The sequence below is a fragment of the Geotrypetes seraphini genome, chromosome 12 (assembly GCF_902459505.1).
Source record: "Geotrypetes seraphini chromosome 12, aGeoSer1.1, whole genome shotgun sequence".
Classification (NCBI taxonomy): domain Eukaryota; kingdom Metazoa; phylum Chordata; class Amphibia; order Gymnophiona; family Dermophiidae; genus Geotrypetes; species Geotrypetes seraphini.
In genome coordinates, this window is record NC_047095.1 from 44,350,236 (window position 1) to 44,371,540 (window position 21,305).

At 51.6% G+C, this 21,305-nt stretch overlaps 1 long non-coding RNA gene across 2 annotated transcripts in view; it reads right to left on the reverse strand.

The window, feature by feature from the left end:
* The window catches only part of LOC117346579, a 42,041-nt gene that overhangs the window by 18,084 nt on the left and 2,652 nt on the right, over nucleotides 1–21,305 (reverse strand). Inside the window, exon 3 of one of the 2 annotated variants that reach the window (XR_004536636.1) lies at nucleotides 19,910–20,188. The exons of the other annotated variant lie outside the window; for it this stretch is intronic. This is a non-coding gene — a long non-coding RNA (uncharacterized LOC117346579). Of the gene's footprint in view, nucleotides 1–19,909; nucleotides 20,189–21,305 lie in introns of those variants that run through there. 2 annotated transcript variants of the gene reach the window in all.

The window sequence follows — 21,305 nt, forward strand, 5'->3', positions numbered from 1 at the left end:
CACCACCACCCACAGCAGGCAAGCCCAGTCAACTGTACCCACCGAACTCAAGCTGAACCACCGTTAGATCACCTCCCAGTCCACCACCGAATCTTTGCTGGGACCGCCGGACTCCCTGCTTCCCAGGGGCCGGAACACAGACCCACTAGAACGGGCATCAGAAAGGCCAGAAGCATCCCCAACCCCCAGGACAAAGCCAGCCCGTGACACCCCGTACTAGAACTGCTGCCAATAGTACCTACTCCAACTCACACTCCGATGAGCCAGCACCCCCGGAAACCCCTCAACCGCCACAAGAATGGAACACCCAGCCAGCACACTACAAGCCTGCTTCCAAGGAGCTCCCAAGGTCCCCACTCCGAGCCAGCCGACTGCCATGCCCGACCCCAAAACCCACCACCACGGGAGGGGCACAACACAGAATCAGACAAGACACCAACCCTGCCGGAACCCATCCCACTACCAGGTGGGCAAAGGGCACCCAGCCAGAACCCCACCTCCCTCACGGAGGAACCCCTGGGTCAGTCAGCAAAGCCCCAGCGGAACAAACCAAGTCGGCACCCCTAGGACACCACCAGAGCAGCTCCCCCTGTTCATTTATCACCAGAATGCCACCCTAGGCGCTGCCCGCCCAGCATAGCAGTTGTGAATGACGGAAGGGAAGGCCCGCAAGACACAACTGCAGAGACAGTCACCAGCACTGCGCGGCTGTCCCACTCCCATTCATACCCTTCATAGGCACAAGGCAAAAAGGGGACCGAAACTGACCAATCGCCACCCCGAAATCTAGGCACCAGGTCACCATGCAGCCCCAAGTCAAGTACCCCTATCCCAGCCAGCACCTACACACCAGGGCAGTCAAGAAATACCCAGCCTCCACCAGGCCCCAAATCCAGCTCGCAAGTCCTACCCTAGGACTTCCTGAAGGAACCGTCCACCACAATCTAAAACCTCGCCTCTCCCCGATGACGCCCCCTTACCACAACCCCACTAGGGCAAGCACCAAACACCCCGGACCAACCCTATGGCGAACTACACACTATGCCTCCCAAAAACAAAAAAGGGGGATGGCCACAAACTCGTGGCGCTTGTACAGCAGCCCAACGGCCGCTCCAACCCTTCACGCACAGGCCCCGTGGGACCCACCAACATAACCCCTGACCCAACGCAAGATACTGCAGGACTACCCCCGCCCTGCCGACCAGATGCAAACACAGAACAGCACCACATTCAGCAGCACGCCGGCCAAAGGAGGGAAGAAAGGGGTCGCAGACTGAGGCACCCGGAGAGCACCCCACATCCTGCAGGCTCTCAAACTGCCCAGTCTCCCAAGAACCAGGACAACCTGGCCCTGCCACTACCCGACCACAAGCCAGCTCACTTTCAGGAGCATGATAGCCACCGAGCAGACGTCACTTACCCAAGGCACCTGGACAACAACCCTGCCACCCACACCAGCCACCAGTGTGCCCACACCACCTGTTCTCCCTACCAAGAACCCCCAAACCACCCAATCCAACCACAACCAGCCTCTGCTGCACCCACGTAACAGCACCCTGTTCAGTGGCAGGTCAGCCCTTAGCAGACACCAAGGAGGGGAGCAGAGGCCCTTGGCTCCCAAACGGTGGCCCCCACCCCACCCAGATGCCCCCCAAACCGCAGTACTCCACTCCATCCCTCACAATCACATACCGTCCGGTTCAGCCAAATAGCAGCAGCCACCGCAACCCCGCGGTGCCTTGTCTGCCGCCCCACACACCGCACCTACTACCAGCTTGCCACCAGCACCACCGAGGCTCCTCGACTAACGTAGGCCCACTCAGGTAAAACCCCAGACCTACCCAGTCTAGTTCCCCCAGGGAGACCCTCCCCCAAGGAGATCACCAGAACCTCCCCAGACCTACCCTGCCCATGGATACCACTGAACCATCCCGCAGGAAGTCTGCCAAACCACACTGGTCCTGCTCCCCCCCCCCCCCCGAGTCCACAGAACCACCCCCGGTCCTGCCCTCCCAGGGAATCCACAGAACCGCCCCGGTCCTGCCCCCCCGGGGAGTCCACAGAACCGCCCCGGTCCTACCCCCCTCCCCGGGGAGTCCACAGAGACCACCCCGGTTCTGCCCCCCGGAGAGTCTACAGAACCACCCCCCCGGGGAGTCCACAGAACCACCTCGGTCCTGCCCCCCCGGGGAGGCCACAGAACCACCCCGGTCCTGCCCCCCCAGGGAGTCCACTGAACCAACCCAATTCTGCTCCCTTGGGGAGCCAACAGAACCACCTTGGTCCTGCTCCCTGGGGAGTCCACAGAACCTCCCAGGTCCTGCCGCCCCGGGAAGTCCACAGAACCATACCAACTCAGTCCCCCCTAGAGGAAACCAGGCCACCAGCCAAGCCACATTTCGCTGCCACAGAACATCCCCCATGTCCTGTGATCAGCCGGCAAAAGGGCATGCCACCAAACCAGTGGTGCCCCGGCAGCAACCACCATGTCCTCACCAATCCCAAAATCGGAAAAAATAATGGTGCCATGTGCAGCAACCACCATGTCTGCAGACTTCCACCGCATGCGGCTCTGTCCAGGGTCACTTGCACCGACGGCTTTGATGGTCCAGGCTGTTGCCCAGCAGCGAAGTAGAGATAATCCTCAGAGACAACCAAACCTGGAACTGTAAGCAACAATGGAGCCATTTGCAGCAACCACCGTGTCCACTGACCCCCGCTGCACACTGCTCCAGCCAGGGTCACTTCTAAAGACGGATTTGACGTCCCCGGTCTTTGCTCAGCAGCAATGATCCACTGAGACAGCCACCACCGGACCTGAAACAAAACCAAAAGACAACAGCAAAGCACACGCACTGGATGGAACACCCATGTCCCGGCACCAGCCCAATCGTCTTCCCGCTCCCCCCCCGGCCATCTCATACCCCAGCTGGACCCCCGCCCCCTCAAAATAGGAAAATGTGCTGAGGAATCAGACCAACCAGGGTTTCCAAATTCATGCCCATTGGAAGATAGAAGCAATGCCCGTGAACACCGAGCTACAGGCGTTAACTCCCCTAGCTGCCCCTGACGTGTGGTCCTAGACAATGCACGTGTGCAAACTGGGTAGAGCCATCTGGCAGAAGCAACATGGCTTGGAACCCTCAACCTCATGAGATTGAGGCTGTAACTTTACCCACTGTGCCCCGATCTTCTCCGTGCAGGTGGTCCTGGGTGTTTGGGGTTTTTTTGTTTTTTTAATTTTTTTTTCTTTTTGTGTATGTGTGTGTTGAATTGTATGTAAAGGGGCGTTGAAAATCCACTGCACCGCCTGCAGCAGCTGCCCATGAGATGCACCAAGTCGCGGCCCCGCACACCCGCCATAGCAACACCGTGCAGAAACTCAGCGGCACTCAAAGAAATGCTCAACTCTCGCCCCCAGCACTCCGGGGCCCACCATGAAGGCAGCCGGGACTGTCGCATCCCCGGCCTGCACCCCACCACAAATGCGCACCTGTGCTAGTCCCCGTATCTATGCCCACGCCGCCGCCTACAGCACAGACCAACCCCTGTGCACTACTCACCCGGGCCAACTCGCAGCGAACGCACAACCAGGCAACCGTGCACCCCTTCGCAACGGCCCCGGCAACAGGAGCGAACCGCACACCTCCACTGGAAGAGGGAAACCCCAGGCCGCCATAGAACCACACCAGCAACTCGATGACACCCCCGTCCTCGACGCATCCGCGGGTGGTGTTTATTTCTTTGCTGTAATGTTTATTTGTTTTTCATTTGTTTTTTAAATTTTTTTATCTTTTAATGTGCAAAAGTGCCGCCAGCTGCAAGTCCCAGCAAGCACTCGTAGACGAGACCACGCCCTGTGTCAAAGCGTGCCGGGCCCCTGCCCCAAGGCGCAGCAGGCCGCGGGCCAGACCCTGCAGACCTGGTCCAAGCCTCTCGAACCCTGCACGCTGATGGCCTACAACTGAAGGACGAAACTGAACCGCAATCTAGATGGTAACTTACAAAAGTGTTGCACAAAGTGAAACAGGCCAGAAGTATCCCAAAGGACCAAGGCTGCTCAGTCAGCCACCCGACACACCTGCAAAGCTGCCTCTGAGAAACGGCAAGACCCTGTACCTCGGAGGCACATACTAGTCAACCCCCTCCCATCATGCCATGCTCCTCCTCCACCCCACCCCACCCCTTCTTCCCATCACCTATGAGCAGCTTCTCCATGGGCGACCTCATTCTCTTGCAAATGCGTTTCAAGTTGCATATATACTATTTTCTCCAAGATCTTCGCTAATACTGGCTAATAAGATTATATTGCATGAATATGAAGAATGAATGGAAGAAATGATATCACAATTAATACTTTTATGAGAGCAGAGCTTGGGCATCCCCAAACAAAAAGGCATTTGACTGCCCCTGGAGCGACCTATATAGTCAATGTCTAACAATGGTGCAATCTGACATCATCAGCACAATCTAACAAGGATGCTGGGTTTTATATATTGTAAATATGGGCGTTATTTTTCCAGCTAATTAGGGATTAGAGGCTGACTAGATTCAGCCATATTTCAAAACTCTCCCCCAACCAAAAGCGCTACCTTCCCATCACCCTTACGCCCTCATTGGGCCTATCTTAAAAGCCCTGGTGTTCAATGGCTTTCTGTCAGGGGTGGGCTGGGGGGGCCATTTCCAGTAAGATGACCAGGAGCATGCCACCTTGGTTTCTATTTTGGCCTTGGTTTCAGATGAAACTGTGTCGTGAATTTTGGCTGCTGATTAAGTTTTGGTCACCCTCTATTAGGGATTCTCTAGGGCAGTGGTTCCCAACCCTGTCCTGAAGGACCACCAGGCCAATCGGGTTTTCATGATAGCCTTACTGAATATGCATGGAGCAGATTGGCATGCCTGTCACATCCATTATATGCAAATCTCTCTCATGCATATTCATTAGGGCTATCCTGAAAACCCTATTGGCCTGGTGGTCCTCCAGGACAGGGTTGGGAACCACTGCTCTAGGGCAGTGTTTTTCAGCTGTGTCCTGGAGTACCCCCATGCCAGTCAGGCTGTCAGGATATCCACAATGAAAATACGTAAACTTGATTTGCATACATTGCTTCCATTATATGCAATTTTTTTTCATGTTTAGTCATTGTGGATATCCTGAAAACCTGACTGGCAAGGGAGTACTCTATGACGAAGTTGAGAAACACTGCTCTAGGGTATAAAATATTGATGTGTCAGTGTTTTTTGTGCTATAGGTACTAATGCTGGGTAGCTTTTCCAGCCAATTCAAATATGCCCATTTGTGTCATTTAAGAGAAATCAGTGTAAAAAAAGCACAAAAAACTGAGGATACAAGCAACACCAGACCAAGGGTCATGCAAGTGGTGTGGCCACATCAAGCACAAAAATTGTTTTCAGCTCGCCATCTCCTTTGATTGGCAGTGGCTAAACAGATGCATCAGTACTTGACACAACTATAGCTCGCACAAGACACAACTATAGCTCAGTAAGGTCCTGAGTACAAGACAAACCAGGGGAGGGTGAAAAAACTAGTGGAAGAAGGGGATCCTGTGTGAACATTGGGAAAAAAAGGTGTTTTATCGGTTAAAACTTAAAATCAGAAGCCTTAGTTGATTCCTATGCTTGCTTAATTTAAATTTGGGGGAGGAAGATTACTTCTAGAAACTAAGGGGTCAATATTCAAAGCAATTTAACTGGCCAGAAATGGCTCCTGGCCAGTTAAATCACCTGATCAGAACCCATTCAGCACTTAACCGGCCAGCTTACTTGCGTAAATAGTACTGAATAAAAGTGAGTCCTATCTTTATTGCAGTAACCCATAATTAGTTAATTGCTGAATATCACACACCCGGCTATGCGCAATGCTAGCGACAATTCAGTACAACACTGTTCACCGCTAGCTAAATATTAGGTCCTAAGGGGGAAATTCTATAAACGATGCCCTACCAGTGCCTAAATTAATTGAGAAACACAGTTTAAAATGGCAAAAAAACATTAAAGTTAAAGCGCCTACCGGCATCTAAATAAAAGGCAACAGAATTACGCCTACATAGAAACATAGAAATTGACGGCAGAAAAGGGCCACAGCCCATCGAGTCTGCCCACACCAGTGACCCACCCCCTGATTCTTACTCTCCTATAGATCCCACATGAATATCCCATTTCCTCTTGAAATCTATCACGTTGCTTGCCTCAATCACCCGCTGAGGCAGCTCGTTCCAATGATCGACCACCCTTTCGGTGAAGAAGTACTTCCTAGCATCACCCTGAAATTTCCCTCCCCTGATTTTCAGCGAGTGTCCTCTGGTTACCGAGGGCCCCGTAAGACTGAAGATATCATCTTTCACCACTATACGCCCAGTAATATACTTAAAGGTTTCAATCATGTCTCCTCTCTGTCTTCGCTCCTCCAATGAGTACATCCGCAGTTTTTTTAACCTTTCTTCATATGTGAGATCCCCGAGCCCCAAAACCATCCTAGTAGCCATTCGCTGAACCGACTCAATTCTCAACACATCTTTTCGGTAGTGTGGTCTCCAGAATTGAACACAATACTCGAGATGAGGTCTCACCATGGATCTGTACAGTGGCATTATTACTTCAGGTTTTCTGCTGACAAAACCCCTACGTATACAGCCCATCATTTGTCTTGCCTTGGACGATGCCTTCTCTACTTGATTGGCAGCCTTCATATCGTCACTAATGATCACTCCTAAATCACGTTCCATCGTGGTCCTGGACAAGGTTTCACCATTTAGTGTGTAAGTTCTGTGTGGATTTTTTTTGCCTAGATGCATTATTTTACATTTTTTAGCATTGAAGCCTAGCTGCCAAGTTGATGACCACTGCTCGAGCTTTCTTAGGTCCTGCGTCATAAAGTCAGGCACACTGCTGTTGCCAACTATGTTGCATAGTTTGGCATCGTCGGCAAACAGTGATACTTTTCCTCTAAGTCCTTGGGTCAAATCTCCTATGAATAAATTGAATAGAATCGGCCCTAAGACGGAGCCCTGAGGTACTCCACTCATCACTGCTGACGTTTTGGAGGGGGTACCGTTTACCATCACCCTTTGAAGCCTACCATCTAGCCAATCCTTTATCCATGTAGTGAATGTATCCCCTAATCCCATCGATTTTAGTTTGTTCAACAGCCTTCGGTGTGGGACGCTATCAAAAGCTTTACAGTGCTTAACTCCACTATGAGCATAGCTACTGCCGGAAGTAGCGTTAGGCGTCATAAAGCGCCTACTTAGACGCTTATGACAGCAAAGATATTTGCCCGAAATGTAGGCCTGGAAAACCTTGGCCTACATTTCCAGCACCAATCTTTCCCACAGGCACGATTCTCTATAGCAGGGTTCTTCAACCTTTTTACACCTATGGACCGGCAGAAATAAAAGAATTATTTTGTGGACTGGCATTGGTCTGTGGAGCGGCGGTTGAAGAACACTGGGCTAAGTCGTGGGACAGACCCCGCCCATCTCTATCCAATCTCCACCCCCACCCCCATAATAGTACTAATTGTAACACTATTTTTTCCATTCATTTTTCATGGATACACAATATAATCTTATTAACAACACATAATGGTTTAGCACAAAATTAAACTATACAAAGCACACTGACAGCAGATGTAAATTTTCAAAATTGACATAATTCAATCACTAAATTCAAAAATAAAATCATTCCCCCTACCTTTGTTGTCTCCCTCCCTCCATGCTATGCCTTACCTTCTAGCCTGCTCCCGCCTGGCCATTTTATGCCGCCCCCGGTATTATCTTCAGGCCAGCTCCCTCTTCGTCACTGATGCAGTGCACAAAGCTGCAAGCAGCAGTTCCTTGTGCGTCCCGTGCCTCATCTGGAAGCCTTCCCTCTGATGTTGCAACGTCAGAGAGAAGGCTTCCGGTTCAGGCACAGGACGTGCGTAGGAGCTGCTGCCCGTGACTTTGTACACTGAATCAATGAGGAAGAGGGAGCTGGCTCGAAGATAACACCGCATCGATCGCACCGTGGACCGGCGGTTGAAGAACACTGTTTTGGGCCTGATGCACGTACTGGCCCTGTGGAAATTCCTGTGGACTGGCACGTGTCCATGGACCGGTGGTTGAAGAACACTGTTCTATAGAACGCCATCACGTGACTGCCAGTCACTTTTTAGGTGGCTGCCAATATCAGCACCATATAGAGAATCCTCTTTATACATTTTTCTACTTTGTGTCTCATTTGGGATAGATTATAAATCAAACTCCTTTCTTATCCTCCAGTGAACACATAAATCACTCCTATTGTCTATTCTTGTGTATTAAACACCAGAAACGTTATGCACTTCTTAGTTCTTTCCAATTTCGATGTGGGCATAGCTGTTGTTCTCAGTGAAGCACCTGTGGCTTCATGATCATCCCATAGTGCCAGCTTCAAGTGACTTCCTGATATTGAGAGTGTGCCAATAGCTTATGGGAAGACAGAGCCGCAGGAATCTGAGGCCTTTTTATATTAAACTCACAATTCCTCTGGCAAGGCTAGAAAACAAACTGTATTGGGAAGTGCCACCACAATATATTCCAACTCGAGAGATGGCGTGGAACAAAAGAAGTGAGGAACTCATAGTCCCCCATCAGCTTGAAGGATGACCTGAAATTCTTTTAAATCCTGCTTCTGGAGTACTGTGAATCCCACACCCTGCCTGGCTGCATCCATTCTTTAGGGTGTGATCTCAGTTAAATAAATGCCCCCTCCCCAGTTGTGTCTCTATAAAGAAACAGTACCATCTCGAATGGCCAATTAATTAACTGTTTATCAAAATGGAAAAACCTAAAGCTTCACATAATCCTATATGACAATTAAAATTAAGATCTCATGCACAATATAATACAACTAGCTTTATAGCCCGTTACATTAACGGGTGCTAGAATATATGTGTGTGTCTTTATTTCTTTCTCTCTGTCTCCTTAGCCGCTTTTTCCTGTCCATTCTCCCTTCTTTTTACCTCCCCTGTGTCCACCACCACCCCTTCACTGCTCCCCTTATCCAGCAGCAGCCCTTCTCCCTTTGTTTTACCTCCCCCCTGTCCATCAGCACCTGTTCCTGCTCCCCCTGTCCAGCAGTAGGCCTCCCTTCATTTCCCCCCCTCGTGTCCATCATCACCTCTTCCTGCTCCCCCTGTCCAGCAGTAGGCCTCCCTTCATTTCCCCCCCCCGTGTCCATCATCACCTCTTCCTGTTCCCCCTGTCCAGCAATAAGCCTCCCTTCCTTTTTTCCCCCCTGTCCATCATCACCTCTTCCTGCTCGCATTTCCCTCCCCTTCCAGGTCCCTGTGCAGCAGTAGCAGCATTTTCCCCCACCCCCTTCCCTACTCTTACCACAATGTGGTCTGCTCCTTTTGGCCCCTCCGCCTTCCATTCCCGCAGTCTAGCCTGCTCCAAGAGCCCCCCCTCTTCCCTTATTGTGTTCCCCGCAGGCAGGCCCAGCTTCTCCCTTCATGTTACCTTTTTTCATTCTGTTGCCCTTCTTCGCATGGCTGCCTGCCTGGTCCCATTGAGCGGCTCATGGCTGAAGTCTTTTTTTTTGGCGCTTCCCTGCCCTGTGTTTGTTTTGGTGTTTGTCTCTTTGGCTGATGTATGTGGATTTTTTTTTTTTCTGTGTCTCTCTCTCCTTTTATTTTTTTATTTCTTTCAATCTTTCTCTATTGCTCATTGTCTTTAAAGGTTTTTTTTTCCTGTGTGTGTCTCTCTCTGTTTGTATATGTAGGTGTCATATGTCACCTATTTTTTTTTTTTTGTAATAACTGAAGTTTCACAGAGTAAGTTGTTTTTTGTTTTTTTTAAAATGTATATTACCAGCATTCCCTCCCTCTCCATTTCCCTCCCCCCACACTACTTTCCTGTGCAGCAGCAGCATTTCCCCTACCCCCCCCTTTCCCTTCCCGCAGTCTGGTTGGCTCCCTTGGTCCCTTTCCACCCCCCCCTTCCCTTCCCGCGGTCCCGACAAACCTGCTACACCAGCAGCGTCTGCAGCACTGTACACACGCTGCTTCGGGGCCTCCCACTGCCCTGATTTGCTCTGCTTCTGTGCCAGAGCAAATCAGGGCAGTAGCAGTCCCCGAAGCAGCGTGTGTACAGTGCTGCTGGAGTCGAGACCGCGGGACGGTTTCTAGAGAGTAGATGAACAGGTCACCGGCAGTCAATGAAGGTCTGCTGTCCTCGGGGGCAGAGTCGCAGCAGGCGTTTGAATGTACAGTTTGCGGTCGGGAGGCCGTCCTCGCGCTCCGTCCACCATGCGCGTGGGCTGCCTCTGCCCTCGGGTGCGCTCGGCGGCGATGCTTGTGGCAGCCGTTGTGAAGGGGCGGCGTAGTGCGGTCTCTATTGTGAGGTGGAGAGCAGGGAAGGGCGCGCATGCGCTCTTGTCTTGGCACATCCCGACAGAAAAGGGATCAGGGAACACGCGAGGCAAGTGCACATGCGTGGCTAGCATTTTATTATTTAAGATAAGAATATCATCATTTTGTTAATACCATTGCACTTGGGTTTTTTTCTGTAGATATACTGGCATTTGAACAAAAACATTGCATGTACTTTCTGAAGTTTCAAAATGCCGTTTATCTGCTTGAATAAAGTATTTTGTGTAAGGATATCTAAATGTGGTTAAGTCTGTAGAGTTACCAGTACAATTCCCACAACTGAAGGCAGTGACTGGGCAGACCCTTGCACATTTTCAGAGCAGAGACAAGCTCGATGGCATGATTTGAGCCAGGGAGTGGAGGAGTGGCCTAGTCATTGGATCAAAGAGATTACTGAAACAGAAACTTTTGTTAATTAGACGGATGACACTGGAAGTCTTTAAAAAGACTGCCACTGTTCCTGCACCATCGTGAAGTGCTTGAAGTGTTTAATGTGTCTGACTTTGAAATAAAAAAAAAAAGTTTGGTGGCAACTTTATGGTCTTAAGGTCTAACTTTATCTGACTTAACATTACCAAATTTCCAAAAACCAAAAAACTCAAAAATCTAAATATGCCTAGTCTCAAGGATTTCAAATAAAGGATCTTGTACCTGTATAAAGATTTTTCATGTGTGGACCTGGCTGATAAGTCTAACGTTGGCTTTTACAAAACTGTGGTAGAGGTTTCTACTGCGGGCGAATGAGGTAAATGCTCTGACACTCATAGAATTCCTAAGAGCGTCGGTGCATTTACCTCGCTGGCCTGCAGTAGAAACTTCTACCGCAGCTTTGTAAAAGGGGGGCCTAAGGTTTTTTTTAAAAGATATTTTGTTTAAACACATCAGTTAACATGGATGTTTAAGCAAATACAGTAAGACCATAAATGAAACATAAATAAGACCATAAATGGAACAAAAAACTATATGAAAAAAGACATTCTCTTTTTTAAAATTTAATTTCTGTCAGAGCTGAAAATTCAAATTTGCAAAGATAAGAAGATACAAACGGTAACAAAGCCTTGATTGCTTTGTTGCTCAAGTTTGGACAACTACTGCATAAAAAATAAAAATTTCAAGAACCAATAATGGCAAAAGAATGTTTGCCTGGGCGATTGTATCCTTACGCACACAGATGCTCATAACATTGACAGACTCTTGAATACACGACATACATGTCATCTATTCTAGTGCAGTATATCGCACACTAGTGTGCCTCCTGAGATGCTAAGTGTGCCACGGCACACTGAGGAGGAAGAGAAGCGCTGGCCAACTGACTTGCTGCAAGAGGCACCTCCTGTAGGGCCAGAGGTTCACGTACTGTTGCATTTTTCTCTGCACTGACCACTGTGTTTCTCTTTGCACCCATCTGCCCGCCATCACATTTCTCTCTGCACCCCCACCCCGTCATGTTTCTTTCTGAACCGTGCCAGCCAGAGGTTCACGTACTTTTGTGTTTCTTTCTGAACCCCCTGCCCAGCAGCTGCTGCTAGGATTAATTTAGACGTGGTTTCATCCGCTAGCCTCGGGGCCTTTGCTAGGCCGGCCCGTTTCGATGATGCAACTTCCTCTTTCGTCATTTCAGGGCCTGTCTGGATGGCCTCTGCGCATGCGTGGATGTCGACGTGATGATGTCACGCATGCGCATGATGTCATCATGGTGACATCTGTGCACTTCCGGGTGCCTTGAGCCGTGGCCACTACCTTTAGTGTGCCCCGGCTCGAGAAAGTTTGAGACACACTGCTCTAGAGGAAGGCTTTATAGCCAAAACAATAACGTATTTTGTAGGGGTACAGATAGGAGTTGAGGTAGGTTATAGGAATAGTCAGGGATCATTGCATAGGATCATTGCATAGGAATAGTCAGGTGATGGGCCTGGAGGGCCGCCGCGGGAGCGGACCACTGGGCGGGATGGACCTCTGGTCTGACCCAGCGGAGGCAAATTCTTATGTTCTTATGTATATGCATTTGTCACTCGGAACATTCGTGTGGACATTCCCATTCCTTTTATTTTGTTTGACTTATCTGTGGGAATGCTTTGGTTTCCTCTGTTCCTGAATCTTGGGCACCTCCACAAGTGAGGACCCAGGAAAAAGAGCAAACTTTATGCATTTTAATCTGGTAAGAAAAATAAAGCACAGTTACTTACCGTAACAGGTGTTATCCATGGACAGCAGTCATATATTCTCACATGTGGGTGACGTCATCTACGGAGCCCCGATGCGGAAGCATTTTCAAGCAAACTTGATTGAAGATTTAAGTTTGCTCTACTGCTCCACGCATGCGTGCCTTCCTGCTCCACTAGGGGGCGCATCCTCTCGTGGTCTCCAGTTCACTTAACTAGCCAAGAAGCCAACCTCGGGGAGGTGGGCAGGTTGTGAGAATATATGCCTGCTATCCATGGATAACACCTGTTACGGTAAGTAACTGTGCTTTATCCCAGGACAAGCAGGCATGATACTCTCACATGTGGGTGACCTCCAAGCTAACTGAAAAGGGATGGAGGGAAGTTGGCAATTTAAGCAAATAGATTTCGCAAAACCGATTGGCCGAACCGGCCATCGCTCCTGGACAGTGAGTCCAGACAGTAATGGGAGGTGAAAGTATGAACCGAAGACCACGTGGCAGCCTTACAGATTTCCTCAATAGGTGTGGACCTGAGGAACGCTACGGAGGCTGCCATCGCTCGGACCTTGTGTCCCGTTACTCGACCATGCAGTGCGAGACCAGCCTGAGCGTAGCAGAAGGAGATGCAATCGGCCAACCAGTTGGACAAGGTGCGCTTGGAGACTGGGTGACCTAACCGGTTTGGGTCAAAGGACAATAACAATTGTGGGACGTTCCGGTATGGTTGAGTGCGTTGGAGGTAGAAGGCCAACGCTCTCTTACAGTCAAGAGTGTGGAGCGCCACCTCTCCGGGATGAGAGTGGGGCTTGGGAAAAAACACAGGTAAGACAATGGACTGATTGAGATGAAAATCAGACACTACTTTAGGCAAGAACTTTGGATGAGTGCGGAGTACCACCTTGTCGTGATGGAATACCGTGAAGGGTGGGTCCGCCACTAGAGCTTGTAGCTCACTAACCCGCCGAGCGGAAGTGAGCGCAAGCAGGAAAATCACCTTCCAAGTGAGGAATTCTGGATGGCAATTTGTCTAGGGGCTCAAATGGAGGTTTCATTAGTTGAGCCAGAACCACGTTAAGGTCCCAAACCACCGGAGGAGGTTTGAGAGGAGGGTGGACATTCAGAAGACCCTTCATGAAGCGAGAGACTAGGGGGTGGAGCGAGAGGGCTTTCCCTTCCAGGGGCTGATGGAAGGCTGCATTCGCACTGAGGTGTACTCGAATGGAGTTGGTCTTTAGGCCGGAATGAGATAATTGAAGTAAATAGTCAAGGACCAGGGGGACGGGGACCGACACCGGGTCCTGGCTGTGAGAGGAGCACCAGGCTGAGAATCTGGTCCACTTTTGGGAGTAGCAGGTTCTCGTTGAGGTCTTTCTAGAGGCCTCCAATATCTCCTTGACTGATTGAGACACGGGGAGAGAAGTCAGGGGAAAGAAACCAAGCATTCAGATGAAGAGATTGAAGATTGGGATGTAACAGCGAACCCTGACCCTTTGATAGTAGAGAGGGAAACCGAGGCAGAGGCAGTGGATCTCTGACACTGAGTTGAAGTAGAAGGGAAAACCAAGGCTGGCGTGGCCAGCGAGGAGCAATCAGGATCAGGGTGGCTTGTACTGTTTTCAGGTGGACAAGCGTCTGCAGGATCAGAGGAAACGGCGGGAACGCGTACAGGAACCTTCCCTCCCAGTCGAGGAGGAAGGCGTCGGCCTCGAACCGGTCCGGGGAGTACATCCGGGAGCAGAAGAGAGGCAGTTTGTGATTGTGGGGGGATGCGAACAGATCTATTTGAGGTGTCCCCCACTGCTTGAACACCTGTCGTAGGGTTTGAGAGTGCAGTGACCACTCGTGTGGCTGGAGGAGGCGGCTGAGTCTGTCCGCCAGACAGTTTTGTTCTCCTTGTATGTACACCGCTCGAAGGAAGGTGTTGTTGGAGATTGCCCATTTCCAGAGGCGCAGGCCTTCCCGACAGAAGGACCAAGACCCTGTTCCTCCTTGTTTGTTTACATAGTACATTGCTACCTGGTTGTCGGTTCGGATGAGGACCACCCGGTCGTGGAGCAGATGTTGAAAGGCTACAGCTGCGAGATAGATGGCCCGGAGCTCTAGCACGTTGATGTGACAGCGGCGGTCTTCCGCTGACCACATCCCTTGCGTGCGTAGGCCGTCAAGATGGGCTCCCCAAGCGTACTCTGACGAGTCCGTGGTGAGTACCTTGCTGTGATGAGGGGCGAGGAAGAGTAAACCTTTGGAAAGATTTGAAGAGTCGGCCCACCAGCGGAGCGATCTTTGCAAGATAGGAGTCACTGTCACGGGACGGTCGATCGGGTCCCGGTCTTGACACCATTGAGAGGCCAGGGTCCATTGAGGGATTCTCAGATGGAGGCGGGCAAAGGGTGTGACATGGACGGTGGAGGCCATGTGGCCTAGAAGAGTCATCATCTGTCGAGCTGATACCGAGGTCAGCAGAGAGATCCTTCGACTCAGACTTACTAACGCCTCTAGGTGCGGAGGGGGGAGGAAGGAATGGAGGCGAACCGTATCCAGCGTGGCCCCGATGAACTGTAGGGACTGCGAGGGGTGTAGTTGGGATTTTGGGAAGTTTATTTCGAACCCCAGACTTTGTAGGTAGGTAATAGTCTGTTGGGTCGCTGAGATAACCCCTTCCCTGGACGGGGCTTTGATCAGCCAGTCGTCCAGGTAGGGGAATACCTGGAGGCCCTGGGAGCGTAAGGTTGCTGCGACCACCACGAGGCACTTGGTGAAGACCCGAGGTGATGATGCTAGGCCGAAGGGGAGGACTCGGTATTGTAGGTGCCAGTCCCCTACCTGAAAACGCAAGAACTTGCAGTGAGCGGGGTGTACTGGGACATGTGTGTACGCCTCCTTCAGATCGAGGGAGCAGAGCCAGTCGCCCTCGTCGATCAGGGGGTAGAGGGTCGGTAGGGAAAGCATCCGAAATTTTTCCCGTACTAGAAATTTGTTGAGGCGTCTCAAGTAGAGAATGACACGGTGAAAAAATTGGTCCCCGTCACCGCCCCGTCCCCATCTCACCATCCCCGTCACCGCCCCGTCCCCGTCTCACCATCCTCTTCACCGCCCCGTCACCGCCACTGCCACCCCATTCACCGCCCCGTCACCGCCACTGCAATCCCATTCACTTTTCTTTATTTACGTATAAAGGAAACATTCTTTAAAACTTTAAAACTTAGTTAAATATTAGTTAATAACTATACAAAAACAAAACACGCAGAGAAAAAATTAATTAATATAAATTCTCAAAACTGACACATTTTGATCACTAAATTTAAAATAGTTATTTTTCATACAGTTTTTCAATCACTAATCTTCCACCACCCCTGGGGCTAGCAATGCAAAAACAAACACGACATGTACTTTAAATGCTTACAATGTTAGCCTATATGGTAAGTAGACGCAGCCGCTGTACCTAATCGCGGCAAAGATCTCCCTGCCGTGATTAGCATAGTGACCGCGGCTACGGCTGCAAGTCTCCCCTCCCCCCAGCGATCACGGCAGGAGGGCACCCAACCCCTCCTGTAGACCCACCCAACGGCCCTCCCGACAATCGCAGCAGAAGGGTACCCAACCCCTCCTGCCGGTCCTCCCAATGGCCTCCCCTAAGATCGCCGGCAGGAGGGTACCCAACCCCTCCTGCTGGACCCCCCCCCAACGAACCCTCCCACCCCGGAACCCCCTTAGTCTTACTTTCCAAGTTGGACCGGACGGCTCCTCACACGTATGGCCAGCAGGCTTGCCTCCGTCCAAATGAGGCGGGCCCGCCCCTACCCTGCCCAACCCACAGGATCCTAGGGCCTGATTGGTCTAGGCACCTAAAGCCACTCCCACTATAGGAGGGGCCTTAGGTGCTTGGGCCAATCAGGCCCTAGGATCCTGTGGGTTAGGCAGGGGAGGGGAGGGGCGGGCCCGCCTCATTTGGACGGAGGCAGGCCTGCTGGCCAGACGAGCGAGGAGCTGTCCGGTCCAACTTGGAAAGTAAGACTAAGGGTGGTGTTTCGGGATGGCGGGGTTTGTTGGGGGAGGGACCGGCAGGAGGGGTTGGGCACCCTCCTATTGGCGATATAGGGGGCCGTTGGGGGTGCCGGCAGGAGGGGTTGGGCACCCTCCTACCAGTGAGGGCGATCGTCGGGGGGGGGGGGGGGCGGGTTCTATTGGCAGGAAGGGTTGATCTGACAAATGAGGAGCACGGTGAAAACACAGGTAAATTGCGGTTCCTAGAGGGGGGGACATTGGCCTGCGGGGACAAATCTATTCACCGTTTTTGCGGTCGGTGAAAGGATTTGTCCCCGCGTCTGCGGCGATTTGCTAATGAGGTCACCATAACCCGCAGCCAAACCGCAGCGGTTCGCTGCGGGGATCGCTCCCCGTGTCATTCTCTAGTCTCAAGTCTAGTATTGGGCGTAGGTCTCCCGTTTTTTTCGGTACTAGGAAGTAACGGGAGTAGAAGCCCTTCCCCCGTTGGTCGGGGGGAACCTCCTCCACTGCCCTGAGGCGAAGCAGGTCTCGAGCCTCGGAGAGGAGTAGGGGTAGCTGCGTCCGGTTGGGAGGGCAATTCCTTGGGGTGTTGTCTGGAGGAATGGCCCGAAAGTTGAGAGAGTATCCTGATGAGATCACGCCAAGGACCCATGCGTCCGATGTGACTTGTTCCCAGCGAGGGTAAAAGGCTTTGAGGCGACCCCCGATGGGAAGGAGGCCTGGGACTATGGCAGAGAGGGCCCGCCCCCTTCCGCGGATCCCGTCAAAAGGACGGGGATGGTTTGGAAGTCGCAGGCGGTTGGGACTTGGGCATGGCCCGGTGGTGGGCTTGCAGACGCCTGGGTGGAGGCCGCGAGAAGGGAGGGGTGGATTTTTGTGGGTAGCGGCGTGGAGGGGCCCTGAACGGCCTGGGCGCGGGCGGTTTAGGTTTTTGCCGGACGAGGGAGGCAAACGAGCGTTCGTGTTTGGAGAGGCGTTTTGTGGCCGCCTCGATCGTGTCATCGAACAGTTCTTTTCCCACGCAGGGTAGGTTAGCCAACAGGTCCTGTAAGTTGGGGTCCATGTCGACCAGGCGCAGCCAAGCTAGTCGGCGCATGGCGATAGCAAAGGCTGCCTCTCTGGAGGAGAGTTCGAAGCCATCGTAGGCCGCGTGGAATAGATGGAGGCGCAGGTTGGAGAGGGACTCTAAAAGCATGCCAAACGCTCCTTGGCGGGAGGCCGGTAGCTCAGTCTCAAAGGCTCTCAATAGTCCAATGAGGTGTTTGAGGTAGGATGTGAAGGTGAAAGTGTAGCTTTGCACCCTAGAGGCCATCATGGCATTCTGATATAGTCTCCTGCTGAACTTGTCTAGGGTTCGGCCTTCTCGGCCTGGGGGGACCGCGGCTGAGACCCGGGATGGGTGGGCCTTTTTCAAGGAGGATTCTACTAGCAGCGACTGGTGGGAGAGCTGTGGTTGTTCGAATCCCGGGTAGGGTACTGTGCGGTACTTGGCCTCCATTTTGGAGGGTACGGCTGTGACCATGTAGGGGGTTTCCAGGTTCCTGAAGAAGGCCTGTTGGAGTACCGGGTTAGGCGGTAAGCGGAGGGACTCTCTGGGCAGTGATGGCATATCCAGCTCCGCTAGGTATTCCTTAGAGTATCTGGAGTCGGACTGGAGGTCTAAGTCCAAAGCGTGGCCCATGTCCTGGACAAAGCGAGTGAAGGATGGGCGAGATGTTCCCGAGGCCCCGTGCGGGGTCGGTGAACGAGACCTCCGTCAGGTGGAGAAGGATGGGGAGGCTTCCCTCGAGTATCGAGGTTCCTGCTCCGATCCACGCTCCGAGACCGGGGAAGTACTGTGAAAGTGTTCCGGTGTCGTAGATCTCCGACGTCTCGAGGAGCCCCTCGGAGACGATGTCGGGGTTCGAGGTACCGATCGATGTCGAATCGGTGACCTCGACTCGGACTCCTTCGGTGACAACCTGCAACCTCGGGTCGGAGTCCCGGTCCGAGGGGGAGTTTGGAGGATGCGCGGGTTGGAGAGTGATAACTCAGCCACCCTTAGCGGTCCCGTACGAGGTGTAGGTGAACGGCCTCGTAGAGTGGGGGAACCCCGGGCCTTCTTGGAGGTACGGCGGTTCGAGGTGTCTGTCGTTTTAGCACTACGTTTTGCACCGCGGCGGTCTGTGGAGGGAGAGCGCCTCGGGTGCCTCGGTGAGGAGTCCGAGGAGGATGAAATGCGGCGAAGCTTGCGCGCTTTTCTTCGAGGTGGCTCGACGCGAGGCTCAGGCTGGTCTGGCACATGCGTGGTCGAGGTCGAGGCCGGTTGCAAATGGGCCATTGCAGCGGACAGCTCCGACGAGATCATCGCTCGGAGTAGGTCCTGAAAAACGGGCACGGACAGCATCGAGGGCATGTCCACTGCCTCGGTGCACTCCACCGGGGGCGACCTCGTATCAGAGTATTCCCGTGTGGTGGAGGCACGGCCCGAAGGCTTGGAGGGCTTCGCCGGGGCTGTAAGCCATGCGTCGCCGGCGTCCCCGAGGCTGGTTTCTTTGCTGGTACAGAATCTGAAGAGGGAAGAGGGGACTTACCCGGAGCCGAGGTCTTCTGTTGTCCCGAGGACTTCGGGTTTGAGTCTCGAGGCAATGCCGAGGTATTCGGGGCCGAGGTCAAGGCCGGGGCCGACCTCGAGGCCGAGGTAGAGGGTTGGTCCGGGGCGAAAAGGTCCGCCATGCGGGCTTTCCTTCGACGGAGGGCCCGGTTCTGGAAAGAAGCGCACTGGGGGCAGGAGTCGGTTGGATGAGCGGCCCCCAGGCAGAGGATGCACCGGCGATGCGGGTCTGTGATGGAAAGAAGCCGCTCGCACCGGGAGCACTTTTTAAAGCCGGTCAAAGGCCGGGACATAGAATCGAAACTGGCCGCGGCTCGAATAGCCACGCGGCCACGGGGACCCGGAAGCCTCCAGGTCGGTGAAAAACGAAGCAGGAACAGTTGAAACAAGAAAAAAAACTCGCGCACAGCAACTAAATCGAGAAAAACAAGAAAAAATTGCGGTGCTAGAAGGCAGTTGGGGCAGAGCCTGAAAAAACACAACTTCTAGGCTCAGCGGAAAATTTTGAACTGGAGACCACGAGGGGATGCGCCCCCTAGTGAAGCAGGAAGGCACGCATGCGTAGAGCAGCAGAGCAAACTTAAATCTTCAATCAAGTTTGCTTGAAAATGCTTTCGCATCGGAGCTCCGTAGATGACGTCACCCACATGTGAGAATATCATGCCTGCTTGTCCTGGGATAATAACTTTATCTTTGTATATCACAATACCGTTAACAGTTCTAAGCGGTTCACAATAAAGAGACAACTGACAAGCAGCAAAGTTACAAACAGCAAGGGAGATACAGCAACATAATTATAAAGTTACAAATTTATCAAAAAGATTAGTCTTTACTGATCTTCTGAAGGATTGGTAGGAAAAGCTTTCAAAATAGTTTCACTTAACAAGTCATTCATTTTACCAGCTTGAAATGGAAGGGTCCTATCCAGAAATCTCTTGTAAAGACAGCCTTTCAATGTAGGGAAGGAAAACAAGTGAGATCTACGAGTGCATCTGATGGTACGAGCCAACTAAAAATAGTAAAAAGATAATTTGGAGCCAAGCTAGTTAAAGTTTAGAAACTAATACAAGCAAACTTGAAAATAATTCTGGCCTCCACTGGTAGCCAATGCAATTTTTGGTAATATGGGCTAACATATGGTTTTTTTGAAGCCAAAAATGAGAAGAACAGCTGAATTCTGAATGATGCTCAATCTTTTGACAATTTTCTTGTAAGATCCAAGGCAGGGGTGCCCACACTTTTTTGGCTTGCGTGCAACTTTTAAAATGACGAAGTCAAAATGATCTACCAACAATAAAATTATAAAAAACACAAAGCACACTATACGCAGAGAAAATGTTAATTATCATTTATATTCGGGGGTTTTTCAAAGAGATCAAGGCAGATGACTTTAAAATATGCAACGTCACCTCAGTAACAACTATACAAAAATAGACAAATATACTCCCTCCTTTTTTACTAAACCGTGATAACGGTCTTTAGACAGGGAGCTGCGCTGAATGTCCATGCTGCTCTCGACGCTCATAGGCTCCCTGCACTAAAATGTGATACTGCAGTTTAGTAAAAGGGGGCCAGTGCGAAATATAGACAGTAGATATAAATTTTCAAAACGGACACATTTTGATTACTAAATTGAAAATAAAATCATTTTTTCTACCTTTGTTGTCTGGTGATTTCACGAGTCTGGTTGCACTTTCTTCTTCTGATTGTCCAACTTTTTCTTCCTCTCTCCCTGCCTGCCCCCTGCCACACTCCATTCCCTCCCCCAACTTTTTCTTCCTCTCTCCCTGCCCCCTCCCCTTTCTTTCTGTCTGTCCTTTCTGTCTCCCCAAGCCGCCACCGCCGCCTGGGAAAAGGCTCCCAAGCTGCCGTGTTCTCCGTGCTCCTCGACGCTGTAACAGGCCAGCAGCCTTCCTCCCGACGTCAGAACTGACATTGGGGGGGGGGGGAGGGATGGTGTGGCCGGCTTTTCTGCAGTCTGGCCTGTTACAGCGTCAGGGAACGGGAAGAACGCAAAGGCAACACGATTCTAGCACGGAGCCCGGGATGGGGTCCGCGATTAACTCGTATTGCCTTTGCGATCTACTGGCGGGCTCCGCGATTGACTCGCGTTGCCTTTGTGATCT